The sequence below is a fragment of the Parus major genome, chromosome 4A (assembly GCF_001522545.3).
Source record: "Parus major isolate Abel chromosome 4A, Parus_major1.1, whole genome shotgun sequence".
Lineage (NCBI taxonomy): Eukaryota > Metazoa > Chordata > Aves > Passeriformes > Paridae > Parus > Parus major.
This window is the reverse complement of record NC_031772.1, coordinates 457,776-480,040: the sequence shown is the minus strand read 5'-3', so window position 1 is coordinate 480,040 and position 22,265 is coordinate 457,776. Positions and strand designations below refer to the sequence as shown.

The 22,265-nt window shown below is 44.0% G+C and overlaps 1 long non-coding RNA gene across 1 annotated transcript; it reads right to left on the bottom strand.

The window, feature by feature from the left end:
- Positions 1-7,877: 7,877 nt before the first annotated feature.
- Positions 7,878-18,515, bottom strand: LOC107204026. The gene is made up of 3 exons (XR_004497338.1): positions 18,085-18,515; positions 8,879-12,047; positions 7,878-8,189 (listed from the first exon to the last, which is right to left on the bottom strand). It is a non-coding gene; the product is annotated as an uncharacterized LOC107204026 (long non-coding RNA).
- Between the last annotated feature and the right edge of the window lie 3,750 nt (positions 18,516-22,265).

Here is a 22,265-nt window from a genome sequence, read left to right as displayed (position 1 = left end):
AAATTCACTAATGACTCCAAACCTTGGAGATGTTCTGATCACTACCTTTTTTTACTCCATTTCTGTACCTTTCCAAAATGTCAATAAACCCTTCCTGAATGCCTGCAGTGCTCATGGCAAGACCTACATCTGTCTCTGTACACAAACATAAGCCAGCATTGGTCTAGCTCTGTGCTTAGATCCCATCTCTCCACTAGCCAAAGGAATGGTTTGGAGACTGGGCTTCAAACCCAGAAACATCACAGGGAACAGTCTCACAGTGACTTCAAATACTGCAGTCACTGCTCCAGAAAACTGGGCAAAACTGGAGATCAAGCACTTCAAAGAGTGTCAGGTGTCTCCTGGCAGCCTGCACAGGACAGGGGATGGGATCTGCTCTCATTCTGCTCCATGAGGAGCAAACACGTCCTGCACACAGAGATGGCAAAACCTCCTGTGCCACCCGCAGTTCTGCCCTAGAAGGAGAGGGAGCAGCTCACCCTGCCCTACCTGTCAATTAGACAGAAGTTAGATCAAGTAACAGGGCACAGAAATGTAACCTTTTGTCTGCTGAGGTGTTCCAAATTGCCAGTCATCTGGAAAGGGAAGGGTCACAAGTTTAGCAGGGGCTGCAGCAGCAGCAGGGCACAGCAATAAACTCTCATGCAACAAGTGCAGGTATTAGCTGGGCGTACATCTGAAGTCTTGAAACAAATTTGCTAAAGATTTAGGACTTCATTAAGGTCAAAAGGGCTATGCTGTAGTTGATAGGCATATTTGTTTTATTAATTGAGTCATAAGTTCTGGCAGTCTGCAAACAGATTGCAAAACATGCATCAGCTGCTTTCGATTGCCATGTGAGATCTGAAATCCTGCCAGTAAGTCTGTTTGCAGCTCTTAAAAGTTTTGGCTTAAAACCTGTTTTAAACTATTAGCAATTCCTTTTTTTTTTCAAAGCATGCAAGGAGGGAGGGCAAGATAGAGAAAGAGAAGCACATGTTTTCTTTGGTCTCAGAGCACTGATGGAGGTGTCCTCCTCTCAAGGAGGCTGATCATGTCCTAGACAGCCCAAGCTCCCCCATTCCGTGTCCCCAGCCTTAGTGCTTGTCCTCTCATGCAGCTCTCAGTGTGTTTTAGAATGGAGAACACTTGCTCAGCATCCTGCTGGAGAAGAAATGTGCAAACAAAAGGGGAAAATGTCCCAATTTCATGCCTTGTATTAAATCTGTTGAGCATACAGAGCAGGAATACCAAAAGGAAGCAGTGCAAAGCACTGCTAAGATCTGTCCCAAATTCATGTCAAAGTACCACCAACAAAATACAGAGCAGCTGCTTTCCCTGCACAGTGCCAGCCCCCAAGTGATCAGATCCCAGTTCTGAGAAGGTTTCAGCTGTGCAGACAGTGTTTGATACGTGAGTTCAGCTCCAAACCCAGTGAGTCTCTCCTGTTACCCCACCATAACCCTGGGATGATTTGTCAGCTGCTCTCCTGAAAGCTGACATAGCCAAAAGTGGCTGGAAGCCAGGCAGAGCTGCTCAGTTTGCCTTCCCATGAAAGAGACTTGACTCATTACAGCTCATCCCAGTGACACCAAAGGTTACAGATTGGACACCTTCATTTCCCCTGACTGCAGAATCAGCCTTCAAAAGCTGCTCTCCCAGCCCTGGGCAGCTCTTTGGTTCTTCTCTGCCCCCATCCCATTCCAGTTCTGCCTTTTGCTCTTTCTGTCTTTAGGAGGCCAAGTAGCTCCTGTGGGAAGACAAAACTTGGTCCCAAAATTAATGCACATTACTTTTTGGAAATAGACTTTAATTTTGGTTCCCTGACCTCAGCACAGCTTCAGGATGCTCTGGGTTCATACAGAGCTTGCATCTGGTGCTGACCTGAGCAAGAACCAGCCAAGAGAACCACCCACAGCAGCTCTTGCCTCTGGCACCTCATAAATGCCTTCACATTGCATCTGGAATTGCACTGTCTTCCAGCAAATTTGCCAGATCTCACAGTGCAATAAAAGCAGCCATCTGGGTACCTCAGGAATGCCAACATAAGCTGAGACATCCATCATGTTTCAGCAATTTGGTTTCTGTTCTTGCAGTGATGAGCTGCTGCCCTGCTGGCGTTGCCTCTGCCCTGAGCCAGGCAGCAGGATGCTCTCAGGGACAGGGACAGGGACAGGGACAGGGACAGGGACAGGGACAGGGACACAGCTCCTCCAGGCTCTGCTCAGCAAAGATCCCTGCTCAGGCCCTTCCCAGCGGGGCCAGCTCGCTGCTCTGAGCAGCTGAACGAGAGCAGATGCTCCTCTCCAAACAGCCAGAGCAGTTTGCAGTTCCAGTCTGGAGAAGGCAGCAAGGACTGACATCAACACCTCTCCCCTGGAAAGAGCATTTGGGACCAGCAAGGAGGGAACAGGCTCTGCTTGGCCTGTCCTGGGTGCAACAGGGCCCTTTTGGAAGTCATCTGAATGTTTAGTGGCTTTGCATTTTATAACAATTCCTGCCAAATTGCACGGGTTTATTTCAAGCCTGCCCAATGTCTGCTATTTACAAATACTGCCATATATTTTAAAGCAAGAGTCACTCCCAATTAACTCAAGTGTTTAAGAAAATCATCATATATTCTGAATGATGAAAGATCACAGGAGGAGGTCTCCTAATGGATGGCAGGTGTGGGAATGAAAGCATCTAAAGACTGTGAGCCAAAATCTAAGAAGTCACAGAATATCATAATTCACTTTAAATTGCACCTAGGTCTCAAAGTTTAAAAAGACTTTTGGCTCAGAAAATATTAAAAACTACCACCATTTTTTTCTGGTAAGAAGATATGCAAAATCCACAACATATGGAGGATAAATAAAAATAAATATAAAATTAATAACCAAGATTGAAAAACAGAGATATTTTTGCCTCTGCTTTCAGACAGCTATAAAGATAAGCTCTAGCCATCCACAAAGATCTGCTCCTTCTGTTTTGTCAGAAAACACTGAAAACCAGGCAGGTTAACTCATATTTAAAAGTTTGCATCCACTACATATTGCTGTAACAAAACTACTTTTAGGCTCTTCAAACACATACAATAATACAAAATAATCTTTTTCACAAAAATAGTAGAGTGAGATCAACAGATTAGCTGGATGAAACTCTCCAAGTTGGGCTCTGATCTGACTGAAATGACACAAAAACCCCCACTGGTCTGTGCTTTGTTATAACCTGTATTTATTTGTATTCATATATATCTATATATATATATATACATTTATACAGACAAGGGGATCCTACTCAGTTACCGTGGTGAATGTTGGCACTGGGCTGGACCAAAGCAAGATCCCTTTTCTCCCAAGCTGAGTGATTAAGCAGTAAGTTTTCTGTTTGTAAATGTTCCTAGAGTTACTGTGAAAGCAGGGAAATGGAAACTTGAGGATGCCTGAACAGCTAGAAACAATTACCAGATTAGGTGGGAAGGCAGAGGCAGAGCTGGGGAAATGCTCAGCACAGCCAGAGCCCAGGAAAGGGCAGAAGGAAGGAGAAGGAAGGAGAAGGAAGGAGAAGGAAGGAGAAGGAAGGAGAAGGAAGGAGAAGGAAGGAGAAGGAAGGAGAAGGAAGGAGAAGGAAGGAAGAAGAAGGAAACAGAAGGAAGCAGAAGGAAGCAGAAGGAAGCAGGAGGAAGCAGGAGGAAGCAGAAGGAAGCAGGAGGAAGAAGAAGGAAGCAGAAGGAAGGAAGAAGAAGGAAACAGAAGGAAACAGAAGGAAGGAAAAGGAAGCAGAAGGAAGCAGGAGGAAGCAGGAGGAAGCAGAGGACAGGCAGCCCTTGGCCCCAGCAGTGCTGAGGACTGCCAGCAATGCAGACTCACCTCCAGAGCCATGAGCAGGGCAGAGGGAACTCTGGACAGCATCCTCCTTCCACTCCACCACTGTGCAGTGGAAACACAGCCCTCAAGGCAGAAAACCTCTACCCCAGCTCCGTGTTTAGAGTACGTGCCATGACCTGTGCCCATGTGCAAAAGGAGGATTCATAAATATGAACCACAAATTCCATAATGCATTCATTTCATACAATCTCAGGGTATTTGTCAAACAAGATAATACTATGCAGAGCCAGAAATGGTATGAAAAACCACTGGCAGAAGGAGATACGATGCACATTTCTAACATTGGATCAGTTGCACTGGAATATGGTTTCCATCAGAAGTTGGTACCAAAGCTACTGTGGCTGCTGATCACACGGAGACAGTGCTGCATTTGAGTATCCTTCTGAGGGAAAAAACACCATTTCAAAGGGAGTTCTCTTTCTCCTTAGGAAAAAACCCAACAGCCCCAGACCTTACCCTCGCCCCACACTGTCACCTCCACCACTCCTGCCAAACCCCGTTCTCACCTGGCTGATGTCTCCGAGCTCTTTTAGGGTAAGGACAAGGCAAAAGCAGCTGGCTGTGCAGGCAGAGCAGAGCCCTGAGCAGCTGCTGGGTCACCCCAAGGGAAACTGAGGCTGCAGGACCCCGACATCCCTCACCCACTGAGCAGCACCGGGGTGATCCCAAGGGGAGCAGGGGGATTCTCCACCTGTGTTTTACACTGACTTCATTTAGCTCCTCAAAAAGGAGCCTTTAGGCACATTAAGCCACATGCAATGTAGCTTGTTTCCATTAATCTGCACTCCTTCAGCCATTCCCTGCATCTATCTAAGTAATTTTAAAAAGAGAAAGACAAAACAAAACCCGAGCTGTGTGTTAGATTCTGCTCTCTGATTCTGGAAGCACTGCTCACCATAGCAGTTAAAAGCAATACTGTGAAAAATCTGTCATACCTATTTCCACAACATGGATAGAAATCTCCAAAGTTTTAGACTTTTTTCCCAACTAAAACGTTTCTGTACTGATCAGAGGAGGTCCAAGTTATGCTGTGAGCAGCCGTGGTGTATGGCTCCAGGCTGAAGAGGTGAGGGATTCAACCACCAGGTGAAGCCACAGAGTTGTTCACCTCTAGGATTATCCTTAGCCTGGCTATTGCTTTCTCTGTTTCAAAAGAATTTAGAAGCTGTGGGTACAATTTTCGAGACAAATATAAACCAGAACTGTTTTGTTTTTGTTTTATATTAGACTATCTTACCTGTCTTTTGAATATTTGTTTCTCTCTTTAAAAGCAGTATTTTGCAGTTATGATGGCTGTAAAGACTATTCATAAATAAGAATGTGCTGGTGGCAGATCACAAGCTCCTCTGCTGCCATTCACTGCTGTCCCCAAGCAGAGTCACCACATCTTTCCATGCCACATCTGCTGAAGAGATGCTCCCAGGGGGAGCACAGCACGAGATTAGAGTCACACCAGCCTTGATTTGCAAATTCAAAAAATTTCAATCAGAGCCACATAAGACCATGTTAAAAACTCCTTTTCTTTTTTTTTAGGGGAAAAAAATTAAAATAGTAGAGTGGCTGGTCAGAACATCCACAGCAATATTTTCAAGTCAAATGAAAAAAACACATTAGAAATAAAACTGCTCACAGTTCCTAATTTGCAGCTTGCAATAAGCTGAGGGTAGCATTAAGCATTGGCCCTGAGAAATACTTCCCCAGCCTTTAGGACAAATCCTGCTACCTGAGGCACACGGAGTCAGGGCTTCACAGGTCACACATCTCCCAATAGTTCCCCCAGAGCTTTGAATCAACTGCAAACACACTGAAAAAAAATCACTGCACTGACTTCAATACCTAAATAAGGCCCAGAAGCCCAGCTCTGAAAAGCTTTGAAATGAATGGTGGCAGTGAACTTCATTCCACACCCAGCTGACATCTGAACCACTGAAAAACTCTCCCAATTACACCCCAGCTCGGCAGCCAGACAAGGCAGCTGGGAAAGGCTTCAGCCTCTCGCTGTCACATCCCAACCATCTGAAGTGGCAATCACCAGCCCTTCAATCACAGGGGAGGCAGCACTCCCAGCTCCCAGCAAGTCACACATGCAGCTACAACTTCACTCTTAAGAAAGTTTGGTCTTACCTGGGGGTCACCTTTGCTCAAGAGCATGAACTGCAAGGATAGGATTGTGTCACCAGGCTTTGATGTTATCAGTCTCAGCTCAGAGGGTGGATTAAGAGGGATTACCACTGGAACCCAGCTACAGCCCCAGCCCACTCCCATCTCAGACATGAGCCCGTGCAGCTGCGAGCTGCCCTCCCACCCCAGCTCAGGATGGAACAGGGTGATGTTAAGAGTTCATCCTTCTACTGCTTGCCAGTCAAACAAACATTCCCTTTGATTTTAAATCACTCAAAGTTTTCAATTAGACTGAAGCAACTGGCTAGGAACAGATTTCATTAGCAACATCATGCCATTAATACACTGATCAAAACAATAAAATAAATGCAAGAAGCACCTAGGATTGGCTAAGAGAGAATCTGCTGGCACAAACATTTGCAGAGTACTTTAATTCTTCTCCTTTGGCACTGGTGTAAGTGTTTGGGAGCTGTAAGGTTCAGAAAACCACACAGCTGCTTTCCCACTGGGGTGCCCCATGCTGAGAGCACAGCCATGCTCACCTCTGTGGAATGTGCTGGAATCTCTCTGACCTCCAGCACGGGGCAAAAGATCTCAGTGGCTGGAGAACTACGTGGCTGCTGTGTCACCCAAGCAGAAAATGCTGCCTTGTGCCTCAGAGAAGGCCCAGGAGCCTTTTCAAACACGCTGCTGTAAAGCAGAGGAATTGCTGTGTCTTCCCTCTTGCTGCATTGCTCTACAGCTGGCCAAGCCTAAGGGCTTGCAGGATATTTCTCAGACATTTTCCTAGCCCTGACAGGAGCATCACAGCCCCACTCACTTCCTTACTCATCTCTCTTCAAGCCCACCAAAAATGAGGTTCACATACAGATGCTGCAAAATCATCCATCTGCATCTAGTGATGGCTCCAATCCAAAATCCTGACCCTTAAATCCCACCTCAAAGAAAGCAGGATTCACATCAAAAAACATGCACAAAAAGTACATGAAGTGAAAAGATCTGCACACCATTTTCCTTTGCTCAGCACCACAAATTACAACAGCCCCAGCAGTTTCTGGTCCAGCTCTGCAACACTTCTTATTTGTACAAATAAATGTGTCACAACACTCATATCAGTCAAATAACTGCAGGGAATCTGTTAAATCTGTTAAAGCCCCAAAAGCCCAAGATTGCAGAGCACAGAGAAAGCCACCACCATGCTCATCCCCATCTCAGGGCTGCAAGACCCACAGTGCAGAGCTCGGTGTCTGATTACCTTCACTCACTGATGATATAAATATCATTATCTGCAATGCAATCAAAAAGCAATCAAGACCAGTTTATTAGTGTATTTTTAAAAGGCATTTAGCACATAGGTTGAGCACTTATTGAATTTAACTAATAAATAAGATTACAAGAATCAAATCACTGCTCTTGGAAAACAGCACTTTCTGTGGTGAGGAGTGATTCACAATCATTACCAATTTGAAAAGGAATGAAAAGATAAAAGGAAAACATCAGTGGAAAAAGGGGCAGAAAGCCACTTATTTTTACTTTTTTAAGAGGCTTTGCTATCAGTGTGTAAACATCCCAGCATGGTGTTATTTCTCAGTGCAGATGTGTGCCACAGGACTGGTCTCCTCAGTCTCCAAAACTGCTTCTAATATTCTTTTGTTTGGATTGTGACTTGACCCACACCTTCCATTCATGTTTGCTTCATGTATACCTTTTATGCTGGATGACTTTACTTGTCAAGTCAGAAGGGAAACACTTTTTAAAGCCGTGGCATCACTTAAGCTGTGAGGTGGGAGACTCAAGAGAAGCAACATCTTAAAACATTCTGCACAGGGGCAAGTAAAGGGTCAATAAGGAAACACCAGTTTACAACAAGGTATTTTTATTTCTATATAAATACCAGTTTACAATAAGGAAAGACTAATAAACAGGCTGTTTTTAACTTGTTGAAAGTGTGAGACAGCTGTTCTTTTCCTGATCACTTGTGGAAATTGTAAAAAATAATTAAGAGCAAACACTAATCACCAAATCAAAGGAAATATTAAATAAGCAAACTTGCTCTCTTGCCTCAAATCCAGCGTGCAAATGAGAAGTGGTATTCAAAAGTTCAGTCTTTAGATGATGAAGAAATACATTAAAAGAAAAGAAAGATCCAATCTATGGCTGCATCATGTTAGAAAATCAGCAATGGGAGTTATGGGAGCAGTCAGAGCCACGTGGTCAAGGCTGGAATAAAAAACAGAGAATGACTTTAAAGTCAGAAATAAATAGTGTATGAAAATAGAAAGTGTACATGGGAAAAGCAAATTCTTCCCTTTGCTCATATGAGGAAATGTCACTGCTGCCCGTGAGCTGTGCTGTGATGGCACCAAGGGGCTGTGTGGTCCTGGCCGGCCTGTGAAGGCTTGTGCTCTGTTTCCAGCACACAGAAATGTGTGTTTTTCACTCCTCTCAGAGTTTGGTTGCTTTTAGGGCTGTCCAGGAGGCACTAAAGCCACAGAGCAGGAGAATACACGACCCCTCTGTGGTAATGAGGGGTGCAGTCCATGAGGAAGGGGCTGAGCTGCTCAGGGGGAGCAGCAGGACAGGCCCAGACCTGGAGCCTCTGAGCTCCATCAGGTGCTCCCCTCCTTTTTACCCCGTGCCCATTGCAGCTCTTTATTATAAATGTTCAGGTCTGCCTCAGGGCACCCATCAGCCCTGGAGCTCCCAGCTCATCTCTGCCAGAAGATGACTGATGTCACCCTCCCTGTGCAGGACCCACTGCTCCACCACGGGGCTCCAGCCTGCTCCTCCCTCCAGCCCCTCACAAACACATTTCTCAGGCACATGAAATTGGGTATTTCTCCTCTGGATTGTGCCAGAGAGCGCAAGGCAGCATCTGACAGAAAAAGCAGAGAGAACTGGGATCTTACCCATTTTATAAATGGATGGGAGGAGGAAAGGACAGAGCCAGACTCTTCTCCTGGTGTCTAGTGAGAGAAAGGCAGTGTCTTTCAAATACAGCAATGTCCAAAATACAGCAAGTATCATTTAGAGCTAAGAAACTTTCATGTAAGAGTGACTGATCACTGGAACACAACACCTAAAAAAGTGAACTCTCCTTGGAGATATTCCAAACCCAACTGGACATGGTCCTGGCCAACCTGCTCCAATTCACCTTCCTTTGAGCAGGGAGGTTGGATGAGATGATCTCCAGAGACCTCTTCCAACATCAAATATTCTCCTACTTCAATGAAACTTCGTTACAAGAAAATAAAAAATTAAAAAGCCCTCAAAGTCTAGCTCAGTGATAGAAAAACCAAAATTCAATTCAGCAGACATCACTTTATTCAGGATATTTTTTTTGGAACAGCATGTCTTTTACTGCACACTTGGGAAGTTTTCTGGAAAAGCAAAAGTTGACTTTCCAAGCACATGATTAGAAAGCCAGATATTAACCCAGGTGCTTCCTACTGGGACAATTCTAACCAATGTGTTCTAAGCAGATGAGACTGGGGAAAAATGGTTCTTCCAAACTTTGGGATGAAACTTTAGGTTTGCATCTGCTTTTTGGCATTTGAACATAGTTTAATTATGGATTCCAAAGGACAGTCTTCTAAATATTCATCTTTTGGCTAAATCCCCACCATCTCTACTCTTTCTCTCTTTCTCATAGATATCATCTCATATCCATCACAAAAGCTGTGAGAAACAGATTTTGGTTAAAAACAAAGATAAAAAATATGATGGTTAATTAAGAACACAACGGAAAGTTTTATGTAAAAGGCTCTCTTTGTATCTTATAAAATGAGAGGAAAATGGTTTTTTTATTATTTATATCCACAAACTCCTATTACATTTTTCAGCCCATTCTGGAAGACCAAAGAAAACATGGATCCTGTTTTTCTGCAAAAGACAGTGGGTTCTTTTTGTTAAAGGAGTCACTAAAAGCAGCTAGTCTTTTACTACAAACAAACAAACAAGCCCAAAAAGTAAAGAAAACCACCACCAAATAACCCCACTCTCTTCCACATCCAAACTTCTGTGGATGAGGTAACAGTTGTATTGCAGAGAGAGATGCAGATAAGGAAAATAAGTCAAATTGTTTGCTTGACTTCAACCAAGTCCAAGGAGCTCTTAATAAACTGAGAGGAATATTTAACTTCTCTCTGCCTCCTGTCACTTTGAGAAACAGAGACTTTTCATTCATATCATCAGGGATAATAATACATGGATAAAAATACAGCAGCCTTGAGTGACATCACTACACAGAAAAAATGTATCTGGAAAAGAGAATGAGGAATTCCAGCAACAACCCAAGTCCACTTCAGTGAATTCCAAAAATATTTGTATAATTTTTAACATGTTTTGAAGAACAGCTACTACAAAGAAGATTGCACAGATGTGTTTGCAGAGAAAGGAAGTTATTTGGAAAGATTTTGAGCTCTTTTGACAAGTCAGCCAAATATTTTCAAATGGTCACACATTCAGATGGTCCCAGCAAGCTCCACAACTTCTCCCAGGACGTGGCAGCTCAAGACTGAGACCCAGCTTCTCATGAATTCATCACATGAGTTTTATTCTTTTGTTAAAGTCAGGGTGCAAGAATATCCTTAAATAACTGAGACATCTGTAGGAAATACAGAAAGATGTATTTCCATGCACTAAGATGAAGCACTGGCAAATGGTTTAATGAATCAATTATATTTCAAAATGAACTTCTGTTTTGTTTTACATTTCCTCCCCTTGTAAACGGCGTGCCAAGTCCAATACTTCACTCAATAAATGGCTCCTGAATGAGTGCACAGTTACAGGCATGTTGGTCTCTATGACAGGCCATACATAATCACCAGAGAAATACATAATTACACCTGTCAGCCTCATCTCGTGCAATTGATTCAGTAACTAACAATGTCAGCAGCAGGCTAAGCTTAGAGGTCTCACTGTGTGAAAATACTCAGACATGGCTAAACATCTTGGGATTTTAATGGCCTGTCATAGTGCCAGGGCTCCTACATTGTACCCATCTCCACAGCAACAGCCTGGAATGACTCAAGCACATTTAATAACTGCAAAAAGGTGAATTTATAAGCTTGCAGTTCTTTTACAGTTCTCCCAGACAGTGCAGGGTATTCTGCAGACAGCTGGAGATGTAGTTACATTTGAGAGAACAAGTTCAATTTGGGAAAAAAACCCAAAAACTTCTTCTCTGGGTGGACTGTACATGCACACTGTGAAATAAAACTCATCATATAAATCTGAAAATTGTTTCTAATTGCAGCCACTGGAGAGGTCAGGGCCTGCCTGGCAGTGTACACACAGCCAGTGTGACAGGACATTTAATCTCAACACACCAGGAATGGCTGTGAAAAAACAGCTCCTTACAGGCTCCCAAGGACTTCATCATGACATGTTTGTCCACCTAATATTGTAAATGACTCGTGAGCGAGGCTGCACTGGGGGCTGTGTGTGCCCAGCCCTGCCTGGGCTCACTAATTGTGAGCAGGGCAATGTCCCTGAGCAGCCCCAGAGCCACCAGCACAGCCCCAAGGGTGTGAGACACAAACACACACTGCCAGCTGATGGCAGAGACACTCAGCTCCTCAGGAAATACATGTGAGGCGACAAAATGTCTGGCTAGAAACAAAACCATGTGGAAAATGAGAAGGTAAACAGGTGGAAGAGCTGCTCCACACACTGGCAATGGACAGTTCTGGAGAATTCCATGCTCTAGGACTTCAAAATCAACACTGCAATGTAAATGCTGTTCCCATTTTCCCTAGCACAGAAAAGCCTTCACCTGTGTGACATTTCTATGTGAAAAGTTAAATTGCTTTCAAACACTTTGCAAGCTCAAATATGAATGAACAAAAAGTGAACAGTAGCACTGAGGAAATCCTTCTACTCACCAGCAAAGCAGCAGAACACGAGTGGGTGAGAATGCATGGGTGTTTAATTAAAATGAAGTGACACATCTCTACAACCTTACTCTGTAGACTTGTCAGGCTATTTTCTTCCCCTCTGATGACTGGGCCTCTTCAATTCTTCTGTGTTTTGGCTGAGTTCAGCTTTACTTCTTAAACATCACCATGAACTGGAACTCTTAAACATAAGAGAAAAGGTGCAATTCCAAAGTCACTACAGAAAAAGAAAAAGCAGTGGTAGTTCTCACCTACAAACAAATATTTTTCAGTCAAATGATCAAGAGCATAGCATGGCAGAAAGATGAGCCCTGACTTATTCCTGCAAGGTTTGATGTTGCATCAACACAGGAAGGGGATGGAGGGCAAATGTTAAAGCCTATGAATACAGAAAAATAGGAAAATAAACCCCACTTTACCTTCTTGCTTTAATTTACTGTAAATAAAACACCTCCAAATGGAAAACAGCTAAGTGGCAAACACCATTTTTAAAAGGGAGTTACTACGGAACTCATCTCCAAAGACAGGATTTTATAAAACAAAAGAGAAACTAAACCCTGTAAAGATTAGCAGAACCTCCTGTTTTCCAGCTTAGGTCTGAAAAGGAGAATGAGCCTGGTGGTGCCAGGCAAAGGAGCCTTGCTGTGGAAAACTGGAGCAGCAGAACATTTATTGATAGCAACCCTCAATGGCCAGACTGAAGTCGGATTTGTCACATGAATCTTAAGACTTTGAGACATTTTTAGACCTTTTGGAAGGAGATTCTTCCTGCACAAGTCTGGAGCAGAGCTGCCAGCAGGAGCCAGAAAGGCACCCTGACCTCAGCGAGAGGCTGAGAGAGAGCAGAGACAGGAGCGAGGGAGAGCTGGCTGCTCCAGGGGAGAGGATGAGGAGGATGCAGGACAGGTGACAGAGCACAAGAGCTGCCACCCCACGGGCTGAGGGGGGACAGGGGCTGTCTCCTGCCTCCCGACACAGCACGGATTTGTTGCTGAAAAATCAGCATTGCTGGGAATAAGGGAGGGAAGAAAGCTCAGCAAAAGCCAACCAGCGGTGCCTGTGAAGGCACAAGGATGCAGAGCCCCAGGTTTTCAGCTGGCATCGATCACCCTCACCCTGCAGGAGGAAACAGCCAGAGTGATGTCTGAGGGTGAGGAGTGAGCCCACAAACACACAGCCAGCCCCAGGCAGGCAGCCCTTCCCTCCCAGTCCCAGCCAAGGTGCAGCTGCCATCACACACTGGCCAGGCTCTCTTGGAGCTGCTCCAGAACATCAATCTAGCATGTGCTCAAGCTTATCCTTGGAGAGCTCAGCTGGCCAGAACACTTCCCAAAGGATGGATTTATCCTTTCAAAGCAGAGAGGCCAGAGTAAGAACCGGCTCAAAGAATGTTACAAAGTCTTTTATACTCATTGTAGTCCTTGAGAAACAGGAAGGATATTACAGCTCTAAGTGGTTCATAGTGTAGATGATCCACAAAGTTACATTCTAAAAGCCTTCCATCCACACACAGCTCCTGTCTTCTCTCCCCATTCATCCCCACAAAACTCCAAAGCAAGGACACTTCATAAAATCTTTAGCATTTTTCACACCAGCATTTGCAAGGGAAGGTCTGCAAATTTGCAAGAACTGCTGTTCTGATCAACTTAGTTTATTTTTGGTTTTGATAATTTGGCTCATTTTTCCCTTGCAGCCAAAGTAAAGCAAAAGAAACAGACATTTCTCCTTTATAAACAATAAAAAATCAAAAAACTGAAGTTCAAAATAACAATTATTAGAATCCCTTTCAAGCAGAAGGTTTTTCTGAAGGTAATTACCCATTTCAGGCAGTGCTCAGAGAGCAGTGTAAGCTCGTAGGGGAATGGCTGAAGGCAGCAGAGCCCAGCAAGCTGGAGTGTGTGCAGGAGCTGGCTCAGGGCAGATCTGCAGGGCAGGGCAGGCTGAGCTGAGCTCCAGGAGCACAAAGCCAGGTTACAGCAGCCCAGGATCAGCCCCAAGAGCTGCAGCTGAATTCTCAAGCCTCAGACAAGGCCTAATTCAACTCCCATTAAAGTCAATAAAAGCCTCCCATTGATTACAGCAGTGGTTGGATCGGGGCCATCCTGATGTTTACTGCGAGCCAGATACAAGGTCTGATTACTTTTATACTGTTCCACATCAGATCCTCATTCACTCCATTATTTACAGGCTTGCAAACAAGCAAGAAATTCTGATCACACAGTCCTAGAGACTCCATTTGCATCCTTGATTGGCACGATGAGAGCTCAGAGAAGGGTTTGAATATGTATTACACAGAACCTGCAGGATGCAGTAAAGCAATCAGGCAGCAGAAAGAAATTGAAATGGAATTCCTTGGAGAAAGGGATCATTAAGTGCTTAACAAGCATCACTGCGTTATATCTGTTTTAGTGATGTTAGCATAATTTTAATTGTTACCATCCAATCTGTTTTGATAGCTTTGGAGTTATCAAGATGCTAAATATTTTACGGTGACATTTGAACAATCAGGAAGATTAGCTGCAAAGCCCTCTACCCAGTAGCCCAGTGAATAGACAGAAAGGGGATCTATTTTCTGTGTGGAACAAAGACAAGACAGAAAGATCAACACAATTAAATATTAAACAGAAGTAATTACATAGGCAGCTAAGTAATAACTCAAACACCCTGTATTTTATTATGCATTTCCAACTAGCCAATTAAATTATACAATATTGTGAATGTGCCTGGCATATCCTGCTGCCTGGTAGGTCATTTAGCCAAGTTTGACTGCTACTATAGAGAATCTTACTAAAATTCCTACTGAGGAATGAAGGAAGGAAGGACACAAGATAGACAGGACTGCTTTGTCCTTTCTAAGAAGCCCAGAAGTGCTGGAGTTCTGTGCAATGCTGGTGGATTGCCAGGTGCAGGTTCAGAGCCATCTGAGGTGACAACTGAAGCTATGGCAGGTGTGGCACTTTGCAGCCCAGCCTCACAGCAGAGACGATGGAGCCAGAAGAGCCCAGCCCTGCCTGCATGGAGACACTCCAGACCCAGGGCAGCAGCAACCAGAGCAGGCCAGGCTCAGGATGGGTCACAGGGAATGAGCCACACACAGCTTGACGGGGCTCATTCCCTATAAAACCACACACCTGCTGGAAGGCTTTGCTGAACCAGGGCCATCCAGGCTATTTGCAAGTGATCTGTAATTACATGCAAACTAGAGCTCCCAGCAGAACAGTAGCAAGTAATAATAATGACAATAAAGCTAAATATTATCCAGAAGAGAGGCAAAGGACATATTTATTGCCAAATGAAATATGGCAACACTAGGGTTTTAATATGCTTGTAAGAAAAGCTTGCGAAATCTTTGGTAGCGTAAGACTGAGACTTCCATGTGGATAAATAAGGATCCAGGCTGGAATCTGACAAGTTTTTGACATCTTTAGTGAAAACACTCAGAACCTAGCAGCATATACTGCCCTTCACTCAAACAACACTGCTATCTAACAATTTCCACCTTAACAGCTCATCTCTCTGATGAAACTATAACTGGTTTTAGTTATTCAACTCATGCCCATAAATCGGTATTGGAAAATAATCTCTCTCAGGAAAAAATGGTATTCTTCACCTATGAGGAGAAATAACAAGCTTGAGATTTGGGGTTAATCTGATTAGTCAGGACATTGTCAGAATCAGGCTGGCAGGGCTTAGAGGTGCCCTGTTAAATCAGGGTCACACTGAGGTACCAGAGGATGTGGCTCTGTTAAGCTCATCAGGGTCAGGCACTGGTCCTTGCAGGCAGCCCCACAAATCCCCAGCCCCTCTGTGCAGGGCACAGGTGAGGAGGAGACGTTCCCAGGCTGGGCACTCAGCACCACACTCCCTTCTGACACCGACAGCTCAGCACCCTCCAGCTCAGCTCTCACCAGGGAAGAGATTTCCCACCTGAGCTGCAGGGCTCCTGCTAACCCGAAAACAGCAATCACAAAAGGGCCACGAAGAGAGGGCAAAGGTCCAGGGAGAGCTGCTGGTCCACACGAGCATCCTGAAAGGGAAATCTCTTCTGTTGAGCAAATGGAGCAGCTCCTGTCCTTCCTTCAGATGGAGGCCCCAGAAGGACATCAAGGGACTCTGCTGTGCTCTGTGCACTGGCATCCACCTCTCCACTGCTGATGGGGCCCTGAGGAAAGAAACTATCAAATGCCATGGAGAATCTCACTAAGATTTCCTCTTTTTTCAAGCCCAGGCAGTGATGTTTCTTTCTTTTACAAAGGTCAAAGTTCTGATTCCTGCTGCCAAAGGGAGGAGGGCAGCACGATGAGTTAGACCCTGCTAAAGCCATCTGTGACACAACATTGTTCTCCAGCTCACTGTGGGTATATTCAGGAAATTTGCTGGAAGAAATTCACAGGCACTGACACTGGGCAATGAACCAACACAAAAACACCAGCCAGTGTCTGACTTACAGGCCTCGGTTCCCTCATGTGCCAAACATGTTACTTATAAATAATTGGACTCAAAAGGGTAGCAAACAGAGCTTTAGAATAAGCAATAATTAAGAAAAGTATTTTTTAAATGATGCTGACGTACTACAAGAGGACTCATCTTTGAACACCTAAGAAGAAAATTAACTGGTAATTTGGCATCTTCCTGATCCATCTAAAACAGCTCTGAGCTGCACCCCTGGCAGCAAACTGGAAACACCAACAGCCTTGGCAATGAGTGGAACTTCCAACAATCTTTTTGTGCGTGTTTGATGAAAAGAATAAAATCTTTCAAAGGCTGAAATACAATAATCCAGTGGAACATGAGGGTTAAAGGTGAAGGATTTGGGATGGCACAGGTAAGAGTAAAGCCCAGAGTTCTGAGAGAAGAGGTGTTTGTTTAGGCTCAGCTCCCACCAATCCCATCCAAAGGGGGCAGAGACAGCTCAGCTGAAGAAGAGCAGCTCTGGAGGGGAAGATCCCACCACGAGCATTTTCTCAGGGACTCTCACAGCAAACCCTGACTGTGCCACACTGGTGGCACCTGCCTGACATTTTTCCTGACAAATTCCTGGAGATGGAAGGAGAAGCCAAGGGCTGTGCAGAAGGCCATCCTGCCACTCCAGGACAAGGAGCACAGCGTTTGCTGTCTGCATCAGGAAGAGAAACTCAGGACCTGAAACTGCTCCTGGATGTAAGGGTGTTTTAGAAGCCCTTTCTTGAGTCATATTTCTTAGAACAATTTTGCAGCTACTCCAAATCACAAACACTTGAGCCAAACCTCAAGAGTGCCATTCAAAAAAATGAAACCTCTTTAATCTTTTCAGGGAGATAATCAACTTAAGTGGCTAATAACTTCATGGTTTGAGAGGAAACTGGTAAATACTTGTATCCTGAGAAAGCTTCAGAGCAAAGACACTAGCTAGAAAGAATAAAACCAAAAGAGTGAAATTATCCAGTCTCACTGTTAAAAGCTTGAAACATTTTTAAGATTAAATAAGTATTTGATGTTGCTATTTTTAGCTAAAGAAAAACAGCATTGTCCTTATTAGACATTTCAATTTACTTAAAATAATTGTGCCTCAGTAGCTTACAAAGAAGTGATTACATAGAGTGTGACAACTGTATTACTTACTACCCTTGACATCACTTCAGTGAGGGTCACTCTAGTTAAATATTTCATTTGCTGTAATGTCCATCTTCATCAAATTATTTTTGAAGCAAACTGAAAAATATTCAATTCTTTGTTTCTTTGTCTTTGTAAAACGAGGGCCCTGTCCATTATTCCCTTTAATACTTAGCAAATTGCCAGAGCAATTCACAAAACCCTTAAAAGAAAAGGGCATTCGAGAGAAATTCAAAGTAACTCATTGAAAACATCCTTTTCTCACTTCCTTACTCTTTTCTGCTGGCAAATACTCTGCCTAAGTCCAGTCTCTGTCAGAGAGGCAAAGATGCTTTATTATCAGTATCCTCATAAATATTCCGTGTTTGAATGAAGAAGATGAAGGATACTTGACATTTAAATGTTTCTTACAACTTCATTTATAAAGCAATTCTCTGATATCAAAGCATGCCTCCACAGTTACACATGAGAAACATCTTAGAGTCCTCCATGAGTGTGTTAACATCAGAGCCACACCAGCGTTCACTTCAAGCCACAATGAGCTAAGTTCTGTTTGCCAAATCAGAACCAGGCAGATAACAGCACTGAGAAGGGCACAGCTCGAAGATTTAGTGTCTGTAACTCACCTCCAAATCTCCTCCACAGAAGCAGGTTTATGTCCTGGTCAGGCTGGAGAGCTGTAAATGATGACACTGCATGGGGTACTGGGGAGGAAATCTTGGAGTGAGGTCCCAGATCAGCCCCCTGCTCTGCACTGCCAGTCCTGCAGCACTTACAGAAGCTGAGCACAGACAGCAGAACTCAGAGGCTTCCCCAGCCTGCACAGGAGTCTCCAGAGCAGCAGAGCAAGGACATTTCCAGGTCAAAAGAGAGAACTCCAAAGCCAGCAGCTTTCCACCAAGCTGCAAGCTGAGGTTTGTACATGTTCCAGAGGCTGATACTGATCCCTAAACACCTCAACTCCCATTAGCACTTCCATTACTTTTTCTGTAGACTGGAGATCTTCTTAAGTACCCTAAGACACAGAAATAAAGAACAATTTTTAAAATGCACTGCATTAGTATTAATCAGTTGTTATCATTATTATTAATGGTACTATGGATCTTCATATGGCAAATATTACTTCCTCTTCTCACATCAGCATGAAATAAGCCTCAGCATGGAAATGTCATTCTGCAGATCTCAGCACGGGCAGGCTGACCTCAGTTCTCAGGAATTAATGCACAGCTTTAAAGAAAGTCACACCAGAAGCATATATTACTTATGGGTTTCTCTGTAAAATAACCTATTCCTCTTTGAGGCGTGATTTAAAGACAGAGCCTGCAGGACATAAATCACAGCTGCTAAAAATACAAACCCCTTTAGGACACTACCCCTTAATGGCAGCAAAAATCTTCACAGGAAAAGACCCCTGCCCCAGTGACAGGGAATAATCACCTTCTCCAAAGCACGTGCTGCAGCAGGTTCACAGTGCCAGATCTTCCTTTGGAAGAGAGGACAAGTTTCAAAATGCAAACCAAAAACCTGTATTTCCTCAAAAAAAAAAAAAAAAAAAAGAGCTACTTTTCAAAAGGGTGAAGTGTATTATAAAGAAAAAGGTGCACAAAGGTCTCACCCAAGTCCCTGGGAAAGGCTGCCCCATCCCTGCACCCCAATTACCAATGCACTCCAAGCAGGACATGGGAACGGGCTGTTAACAGCCACCCTCACTCACCAGCTTTACTTCCCCAAACTACTGCCAAGAGACAGATTCAGAGTTAATTTTGGGTAAGAGGTCTTTCTCCAGCTTCCCTCTGATGATGCACTAGGTCATCAGGTCTTTGAAACAATACTGATTGCAACATCAATAATTTTGATTTAATGTTCATTTTATTTCCCTTCCTACCAAAGAAACAATGCCATCATACTCAGGCCATTTGCTTTGGTCAGTAAGATTTTCCAGCCACCATGAAAATGGTAAAATGTTGATACAGTTTCATCCCAAACTGGAATAAAATGTCTACAATCACCATATATTTTAAAATGGAAACTTTATCAGGCTTTTGATGAGTTAATATTACATTGCTTCAAAGACCTTTCCTCATCCCATCCACACCCTACTTAGCATTAGAACAATTTTACAGAGTATAATCCATGTGCATCCACAGGGCACAGAAACATTGAGCTGGGAGAGCACAGCTTGAAAAAATCCCCACAGATTTTGTCAAACCAAGATCATCTTACCACAAAATGCCTGACACATTTTGCTGATAATACCAAAACCAGTGAAGTGTTATCATCTGTTGGTATAAGAACTGGACAATATGAACTCGAACCAGAGAGCAGATCTGGCAGCAGCTTTCTCCTCCCCTCCAAACTGAGCTGAGTTAGAGCTCTGCTCTGTACAGCCTATGACAAATATTCACCTTTCAGTCACCTCCAACACTTCCAGGGATGGGTCATCCACAGTTTCTCAAGCCAGCATGTTCCAGTGCCTCAGCATCCTCACAGCTTTCAACTTTTCCTCCCCCTGCCCTTCACTGAAAGCCTTTAAATTCCAAAGTAATGATCCAATTCTTAAAGAGAAAAAAAAAAATAAATCATCCAGAAAAAAAAACCAACCAGCCTCAGTTTGGTGTGAAGACAGATTATCCCTGACTAAAACAGAAGTTTGTGCCTGGAGCCTGGCAGCTCTGATAATGAAAGGCAGAAATCTGAAAGGGAAGTTACTTGCAATACCTAGCTTGGACCATGAATGTCATTCCTTTCCCATTTTCAAATGGATTTCCCCACCATTTGGCAAATGTTGCATTAGGGGATGCTCATGGACACTGTAAAATGGCTTTTTCCATATTTTTTTGTGCTTTTGTGTGGTGTTTTTCTGTTTCTTCATTTTTGCAATTAAACTGCTCGATTTCAGAAGTTATTGGCACACAAAGCACAGCAGAGATAACAAAGCCCACAACAACCACATGAGGCAAAATAAAAAACAAATAAAAGCTTGTTGTATTTCGATTTCCCATCTGGAAGTGAGAAGGATATTGGGAATGCTTAGGAAAATATAAATAAAGATAAGAACAGTCATCCAAAAATGTGTGTCTCAAAAAAAAATACCCTAAAGATATTATTAAAATATTCTGGATAATAGGTAACCATCAGGTTTTACCCATGAGCAGCACTACAATCCTGGCATGTAATCTGCCCTCAACCATCCCAGAGGATGTTCCTCCTGTGCTCACAGCCAGTGCATGCACAAAACTTCCCTTGGAAATGCCAGCAGCAGTGAAATTACCCTGTCAGCAGGGCTCCCTCACTTGGGTGCAGCATCTCGCTGACAAAGCCCACAATGCCACTCTTGTCTGATTGCCACCATTTCAGAAACCTCTGCAACACGCTCCTGGAAGGGGCCTGACATAAAGCAAATGGAACCAAGCCTGGGATGGGGAATTGTCCCAGAAAGCATCCATGCTAGACATTGTACAATGCTGAACCAGATGCTTCTCAAAAATGGTATCTTAGTGCCTCAATTCACCTAATTTCCACGTCTCATTTAACATCTCACACTTCTTACAAAGTCTACAGAACAAGGCAGATGCCTTTCTGATATGTCAGGGACTTTATTTGCCTTGTGGAAGCTTCCCTGCTGACTGCTGAACACTCACATGTATCCAAAAGTAGACCTTGTCCCCTTTTATACCGGCTGAGGAGGGGAAAGAGGCCTCCTGAGAAATAATGAGAGATAATTTCTTATGTATGCCTTCCTCTCCTGCCAACATCCCAGCTATAACAGTCCCGTTTTCCCTTGGACTAGGCAATAAGAACAGCCTAACAACAGTGTCCTGATTCACTCAGCATGTTTGGAACATGCAAGAAAGGAATAAAAAGGAGGGAGAAAAGATGAGAGGTGGTTGTTAGAACAACATCTGCTACATCTAGGAACAGAGAGCATGTGCACAGAAATTAGGGTCAGACACACACATTCAACAACCAAATATGTAAGCATGGAAAAACCATCAGGATTTCACAAGTTAGGATTCTCCTGCACTTCTACACCTTATTATTCTTACCTAACTAGATGGGGTCTCTGCAAGGCACAAGCCCAAGTTGTACCAACACTGAGGTTAGGACAAAAGCCCACTTTGACTGCAGCAGGGCACAAGCACAGCTCACAGTGTGTTTGAGCACCCAGCCAGGCTGAGGGCTGCAGACAGCCCGAGTGATCTTTCTACAGCACTTCCCTTGCAAAATAAAATGTGACAACATCCTCGTTGGCACCTGCAGTGCCCAGCAGCCCTGCCCCAGCTGCCAGAGCACAGCAGCCTGGCTCAGGCACCCCTGAAACAGATACAGTGCTTGTAAAGCACTCAGCACTGCCCTCCAGACACAGGGCCACTCTAAAGCCCAACACTTCAGCTCAAGTTCACATCACTCCCTAAGAACTGTATCTAGCTACAGCAAACAGAAGTGTTCTTAGCCATCCTCTGCTCCCACGCTCCCTCCTCAAATTAAAAGGCTGTGGCAAACATGAAACACAAACAAATTCCCCGTGTTCAGTGGCACACACCACATTTCTGTCCATTATTAGATGTGACAAACAAGAGAGGGGGCAGAGCAAAGGGCAGGACACTCAGCGATCTTGTCATAGAAAACTTCTCAAACATGCTCAGAGCAGTGTGGGATTACTCAAGGCTTCCCATGCGGTGGGTCAGCAACACCAGACGTGCAGCAAAGCAGCTTCCTGGGAAAGTGAGACAGAGAAAGAGGAAAAAACAGCCCTGGACACATCCTTTCAGGCACCTGGCATCAGTGTGTCTGTCAGGAACTGCTC